Genomic DNA, 7,808 nt, shown 5'->3' with positions numbered 1-7,808 from the left:
GGAGCAAAGTAATCCTAAATGGACTCATGATGGGTGCTGCAGAAGGTAGAGATAGAAGACTCCTGAATGGAGGTACACTTTTTCCCTAATAGCTTGGGACCCACCAGGACAGGCCTCAAGAAACTGCAGCCGGCTGCGGAATAGGGGAGGGGGACTTGGAGTTGGGAAGAGGGGCAAGGCTACCCTGAATTGGGGGTATAGGAAACACTTCAGAAGATGGTGAAAGGGGAGCCCAGATGGGAGACACAGTGGTCTCCACAGTATAGGAGGAGGTAGGCTCTGCAGCTGGCCCCAGCAAGGGGGACCCTCAGTGAAAGAGGCAGAGGATGCCATGAATAGGCAGGAGGAACATGGGCTGTGTGAGAGAGAATTCAGGCCAGGGTCTGCACACTGAAGTCAGCTCCACAGTTTGCTGGCCAAATGACCTTGGACAAGCTGTGTCCCCCACCCTTGCTTTCCTGTCTGTACCAAGAGGGGGCCCTGCCCTGGGACAGGCTGCAACTAGAAACCCCCTCCCCCCCCCCCACAGCTTTTGCTTTGTGTGTGTGTGTGGGGGGGGTGTCTCTGGCTGAACTAGGAAAGGGGACCCATATCCTGCCCGTGGATATGGCAGCTGCTTTCGCACAACTAGGAAGTCCATCTTCCCTCCACTTCGACTTTGTCATCTCTCCCCCACTCCCACAGCAGAGAAGTGGGTGCGGCGATAGGCATCCCTTTTCGCCCCCAGCTAAGTGGTGGAATGCTTTCAGGGTACCAAAATCCCTTACCCCCATAAGCCCTAACAGAGGGTCAGATAGAAAAGGGGTCCCTGGAATTTGGGGTGCCCTGCAGCTGCTGGTGTTCTATGACTTTTTCTTGGGCTTTCATTCTCATGTGAAATTCCTTGGGAGTGGGGGCAGGCTGCGTCTGTCGCTTCAGCACCGAGGACAGGGTCTGTTCTTTCTAGGGGGAAAAAGGGGTTAATCTCTGCCTTTTCCTTGGGAGGAGAGGGGAGGGAGGTATGTGTATGTGTTATGCAGATGAAAACCGAGGAGGGGGCGGTGAATAATCTGGCGGGGTCACTCTGGAAGTCAGGGACACAGCCCCTTGATCTTCTGCAAGGGGTTCCAGTCCCATGTTTTCTATGATGTTCTCCCACTTACACACACCTGGGCTGTCCCACTCCTCCTTTGATAGCTGAAAGGACCCCCACAGTCTTTTTCTGGGAGGGAGCTTTAAGCCTCTCCTCCCAGATCTGAGCGTCCCTGAGGCAGTTATCTCAACCCCCACTACACTTCCACTTTACACTGGTTTTCCTTTGGTGGGATCCCCAGGATGGAGACAGATAGATCCCCCCAGAAAAGACCTCTGCCAGTTTGTTTCCCCTTGCCTTCTGCCTCATTCCCAGACCGCTGGTTCTAAGCAGACCCTCAGAGATGAAGAAGTGATGGTGCTGTCCCTTTAACCATGTTTTACTGGAAGGAGAGTGCGCCGGGGAGGAGCAAGGAGGGGGAAGGGAGTTTCTAGTTTCGAATGGAAGCAGAACATGATGAAGCATTTTTCCCCCCATTTAAAGATCCAGTCATGAGTCTGTTTGCAGGGGGCAGAGGGGCTGGTTTGCAGTCGGTGCTGGGAGGATGGAGGTGAGTGTCTGGTCGAGGCTTCTGAGAATGGCATCTGGGGGGTTTGAGCAGGGCCTCCATGCTCTCAAGTGGCTCCCCATTTACTTGTCATTCTGCTTGGAACTTTGCCAGAAGAGCCAGACTCCTTTGAATCTTTTCAGTCATCTGCATAATGCAGATATATCCTCTGCATGTGTAGGATGTGCAGCTGACAGCAAGGGAGAGTGGTGAGAGGGGCTGGGTAAAAGAGGGGAGGGGGCCAAGATGGATTCTATCAAGGTCAGGGCGTTACAACCATGGGATCACAGCTGCCTGTGGATTCCAAGCAAGAAATCCCAAGCATGATTTGTGTGGTTGGAAAAATAACATGAGAGTGGGAACCCTGAGTTCATTATTCCAAAGGGCCCATTTGACTCACATCTAGGAAGCCATTTCTGGCCTCCTTTACCCCTGCATTTAGTTAATTATCCTCTCTGAGTCTTTAGTGCTAATCTACCACACTGCACTTAACCACTCTATGTTGTCATTGGTTGAATGAATGAATGAATGAATGAATGAATTTCATCAGTTCTCCAGCCAAACTTGTGGTCTAAAAGGAACTAAAATGGTTCTGTCCTAAGTCCTTGGGCTTCACATCTCTTTCACCTTCCTCCCCTCAATTTTTACCATTTGGAAATGAGAACAACATAATCATCCATCCATCCATCCATCCATCCATCCATCCATCCATCCATTATATGTTTACTGAGCACCTACTGTGTGATAGGCACACACAAAACATGGAGGTTACAGAATCCCATAAACCTCTAAAATTGTCTCCCTGCGACAAGAATCCTCAAGTCCTTCCCAAATCCTAGTCCAGCATTTCCTAAGGCACCTTCTTGAGGATGATAAGTGTTCCTCCAAAAGGAGAGGAAAAGAGGAGTTTCATGGCTAAATGAGTTAAATAGGGCTCCTGGAGCTTGGACTGGCAATGAACACTGAAAATCTCCTGAGGTAGGTGGAGTGTGCTGAGTTGCCCAAGCCTGTTTGACCATAGGTCCTTCTTGACCCCAAGTGTCTCCCATGGTAGTCCACACTGAAGGACCCACTCAGAACACCCCTGTGTTCTTCCTGGGCTGCCGTCTGGGCTCCTTTGGATCTTGTCTGTTTTTCTCAGACAAAATCACGAAAAATAAAAGAAGGACATTCACTTAAAAGGACATAATGAAACATGAAAAATGAATAACAATTTTTTAAGTAAGCTCTACACCCAACGTGGGGCTTGAACTCACAACCCCTAGATCAAGAATCACACATTATCCTGACTGAACCAGCTAGATGCCACTGAGAAACAAAATTTTAAAAGACTATTGCAGGGGCGCCTGGGTGGCGCAGTTGGTTAAGCGTCCAAATTCAGCCAGGTCACGATCTCGCGGTCCGTGAGTTCGAGCCCCGCGTCAGGCTCTGGGCTGATGGCTCGGAGCCTGGAGCCTGTTTCCGATTCTGTGTCTCCCTCTCTCTCTGCCCCTCCCTCGTTCATGCTCTGTCTCTCTCTGTCCCAAAAATAAATAAACAACCTTGAAAAAAAAAATTAAAAAATAAAAAAAATAAAAACCCAAAAAAAGACTATTGCAAAATACAAAAATATTTGAATGCATTTTAAATGTGTGTACATTTATGGCAATACTGCAAATAATTGACTTTATTTTGTGGATTGTACCTAAGCACTTACCTCAAAGTCATTTGTTCATAGTATTACACATTTTTTGCTTGCTGATTCATCTCATTTAGCATCACAGTTTTTCCTTCATTAAGAGAGGTATCCATTTCCAAATACTAGGATGCATATTTGTAACTGAGTTTTGTATTGCATTGTGAAAGCCTTCTACTCTGTTGTTTGTTCTTGGCATATTGCCACATGACCACTGATAGGCATCCCAAAGTTCTATGGGAAATGTGGGTTCAAGACTGCACCACTGGGGGCGCCTGGGTGGCCCAGTTGGTTAAGCGTCCAACTTCGGCTCAGGTCATGATTTCACAGTTTGTGAGTTCGAGCCCCGCATCGGGCTCTGTGCTGACAGCTTGGAGCCTGGAGCCTGCTTCAAATTCTATGTCTCCCTCTCTGTCTGCTCCTCCCCCGCTCATGCTCTGTCTCTCCCTCCTTCAAAAATAAATTTAAAAAAACATTAAAATTTTTTTTTTAATTTTTTTTTCAACGTTTTTTTATTTATTTTTGGGACAGAGAGAGACAGAGCGTGAACGGGGGAGGGGCAGAGAGAGAGGGAGACACAGAATCGGAAACAGGCTCCAGGCTCCGAGCCATCAGCCCAGAGCCTGACGCGGGGCTCGAACTCACGGACCGCGAGATCGTGACCTGGCTGAAGTCGGACGCTTAACCGACTGCGCCACCCAGGCGCCCCTAAAATTTTTTTTTAAAAAGACTGCACAACTGTATAGACCATTATAATGGCTGCAGTTTATATTATATACAAACGGGAGCACTATGTCAATGGAGAAATGAAACCAAACTGTCAGCTAGTTGATGAAATCAACAAACTATCAAACCAAACTGCCAGCCAGTTATTTTTTTTTTTATCTTTTAAGGAAAAATTGTTTCATGGCCAGTTAGTTATGTGGTAAAAATGCTTGTAGCAAAGTTGCTTGGGGCAAAACTATCCAGAACCCCTGTGGACCGTAAGATTAGTGCTCTTCAGGAACAGGGCTTCAATGTGAAGGATAAAGCAGCGCAGTTCTCCATGAACATCAACCAAACATTACTGTCACTCACTTCATTCATTCAGCATCTATGGGGTTAGACCCTGTGTTGAGCACTGGAGACTCTAAAAGAATGAAACCTCAGTAAGGGGGAATCCTCCCCTCCCCCGCCATGTATATAGCAAAGAGAACTCAGCCACCACTTTCTCCTTGGTACCTCCTCAACCCTTGTTCACTAGGCAAGGATCATTGTTGCTATTTTATAGATGAGTAAAGTGAGGAAGTCAGTTGCCTGAGTTAACCCACTGATAAAGCAGAAGTGAGCCCAGTGTCTCAAATCATCCAGAACTAAACTGGTGCTGGACACACAGGGTGGAAACTCACTTCTCTGGCACAGTAGGGACCCAGATGGCCTGAGGTTGAAGGAATGAGTATCACCCAGAGAGGGGACAGGCCAGGGTTGGAGTCTGGCCTCTGATGGGTCATTCAACTGAAAGTCCCTGTGACCTGTGACCCAATGTCAGCACATCCTTTATATAAGGGCTCACTCCCAACTTTGGCATCCTGTACCACTGTGTCACCTCTCTGGAGAGCAGCATGTGACCATTGTTTAGGGGTGCATTTGCCAAACTGTTCATTATCTTCCTCCTTTATTTTTCTCCATAAAATGTGTCCCTTTTCCCACATTAAATATTGTATGAAAATTGTAACTGATTTAGCACTTTGTTAAAAGCGAAATGACAAATCACATACATAGAACATACTGTGTGTGTGTGTGTGTGTGTGTGCGTGTGTGTTGGCATCGGATGTAAAATCCATCACCAGCTATTACTTAATTAGGGTTGTGTTTTATTAAATGACCTTTGTTTGAAAACAATAATTTATAACAATTTATAACAACAACAAAAAAGTGACATAACATGGATAGTTCTACTCTCTTATCTTGTTTTCTTCCATGGGTTGTAAGCTTCATAAGGGCCCAGATTTTTGTCGGTTTTATTCACTGCTGCCTTCCTTGGCACTTGGAACAATAGCTGGCATATGGTAGGTGCTTAACAAGTAGTTGTCCAATGGCTGAGCAGTTCTGTCTGACAGGCTAGTAAGAGCCTATACATTTCAGCACCAGGCATCTGGACAGCTCCCAGACTGCCGGGCTCTTCAGGCCCCAGTAGGGAGGAGGGAAGGGGAAAGGGGGGCTTGAAAACGTGCCCTGTACACCGCCCTCACTCCCCCACCCGCCCTCGCCCGCGCCCTCAAGCTTGGAGCCTCGTGAGCCCAGCTGTGTGCTCAGTTTTGCTGGGGCTACAGCCTTGTCTATTCCGCTGCCGTCTCCCTCAGTATTCCTTTTTGACTTCAGCAATTTTTTGCACGTATCTATGAAGATTGCTTCTCAGGTTTTTGACTAAGATCAAGTATATAGACTTATTTAAAAAACTAAGCATTTCTCTTTCTCCTTGTCTCTCATCCCCTTCATCGTGCCCCCACATTCTCCCCTTTCCCTGTCCTTTATCCACTTTTCCCCTTTCATTTTCCCTGTTATCACACCCCTCTTCCTTTCCCCCAATTTCTCTGTCCTCTTTATCTCTGCCCTCTTCCTCCCCCCTCCTTAGAGATGTCCCATTTTTTGCAGGGCTTGATTTATAGTAAAGGGAGGCAGCCTCCCTTCTCCTACTCCTTTTATGAAGGAAACAAAAAACGGAACTACGTGCAGTTTTGCCATAAGCCTCCTCCTCCTAGTGTCCACCCACAGGTTAACCACCAGGGAACCTGCCTGCAGCTGATGAAAGCCTGCAGCAGGCCTGCCTGCCCACTTGTCTGCACCCTGGGGTGGCACCAAGTGGGAAGCAGAATTCTGCTGCAAAGGTCATGGGCTGGTGGGTGGATTTACTGATCCGCCCCATGTCCCCTGCTCCAGTTCCCTTTGTGGGTAATCATAGATTAATGATTTGGGGCTGTGGTTCCTAGACTAGGAGTGAGGTGATTCATTGGGCGTTCCTAAGGGACCAGTTCTAGCAGCTGGGTGAGGTTTGCTGTGTTACACATGCTGTCGTATTCTTGTAACATAGAGCAAGAGGCTAAGCAACAATAGGAATGAAGGCTCTTAGCTAAAGAGGGGAGGAGGGGCGTCTGAGTTTACCTCTGGCCTTGCTCATCCCTGTAACCCTATGATGTAGATAGATACTGTTACTATCTCCACTTCATGGTCTGGGAATTGGAGGCCAAGAGAGGTTGGGTGACTTGCCCCAGGATACACAGCTAGAAAGTGGTGGAGCTTGGATTTGAACTCAAGTCTAACGGATTCAATTGCAGCAGGTATAATGAACTACGGGATTGTGCTACCACCTCTCACGTTCATGGGAAGGCCCAACTAGGTTCCCATAGGACCATTGTTGTAGAAATGGACCCAACACTCCCAGTTCCATCACAGCTGACTGGGGCTTTGCTCTGGGCACTCCTTCTGTAACCTTGGGGGAAGCAAGGGGCATTGAGAACTGGCATTGTCTCTGGGGGAGGAGGCTTTCCAGACAGTATAGTCAGGAAGTTAAGATGACAGCCAACTCAGCCTTCTGGATGACCTGACCAGAGGAGAGACTGATAAATAGAAAGTGGTCATGGAACCATAATTGATGTTCACAGTGAAGATCTGGAGTCATCAAGAAAACAATTTTGGCAGCCTCCATGTGGTGAGCACCTGCCTGCTGTGTGCTAGCCGCCTACATATGTGGTGTCTGCAACAACTTCACTAGATCTGCAGGGTATCCTCTAATACAAAGTAGAAGATCTAGGTCAGAGAAAGTAAGTGACCTGCCAAGGTCACAGAGCAAAGTAGTGGAGGGGCTTTGGCTCACACCTAAACCTCCTGTACTTTCCAGTTTCCACAATGGGTCTCAGGAAAAAAAAAGGCTTCAGTGATGTTTCATCTCTTTATTCCAGAAGAGAAGGCAGCACATAGTAAGTTTTAGAAAGATTATATGCCAATGAGTTTAAATTGGGGCTCTGGGGACTTGAGGGGAGAACTACCAGTTGATAAAAGGTCATTCCTTATGGTCGGTGTTAGCAGGTAAATGAGGCATTACTGGGCTTTAAAAAGGCCCCTGCAAGTGGGCACAGCCCCGGGCTTGGTGGACATGAAGCTTGCTTTATTTGGGGGCAGCCGCCTCCTGGCCTGTCCCTCTGCAGTCAAGCTGCGTGAAGACACACGGGGACCACCCAAAAGCACCAAATGCCAGCATGGAGGAGACATGCCAGGAAAGTTTCTGAAACCTTTTCCTCTGCCCTGAGCCAGGCGCCTAGGGAGGACCTGGACTGGGGACTCAGTTACACATAAAAAGCTCTGCTGGGTGCCTGACTGCTTCCTGGCTTCTGGGGAGATTAGTGGTGGAGGAAGGAGGAGACAGAGCTGAACTTGAGGTCTTTGCTCTTAGGGGGAATTAGTGGAGATAATGTGCTTTTTATTAAAATTTTAAAAATAGTTCTGCCCCAGTGCTGGTCACCAATGCATATTCCCAG

The sequence above is a fragment of the Neofelis nebulosa genome, chromosome 11 (assembly GCF_028018385.1).
Source record: "Neofelis nebulosa isolate mNeoNeb1 chromosome 11, mNeoNeb1.pri, whole genome shotgun sequence".
Lineage (NCBI taxonomy): Eukaryota > Metazoa > Chordata > Mammalia > Carnivora > Felidae > Neofelis > Neofelis nebulosa.
This window is presented reverse-complemented; position numbering follows the sequence as displayed.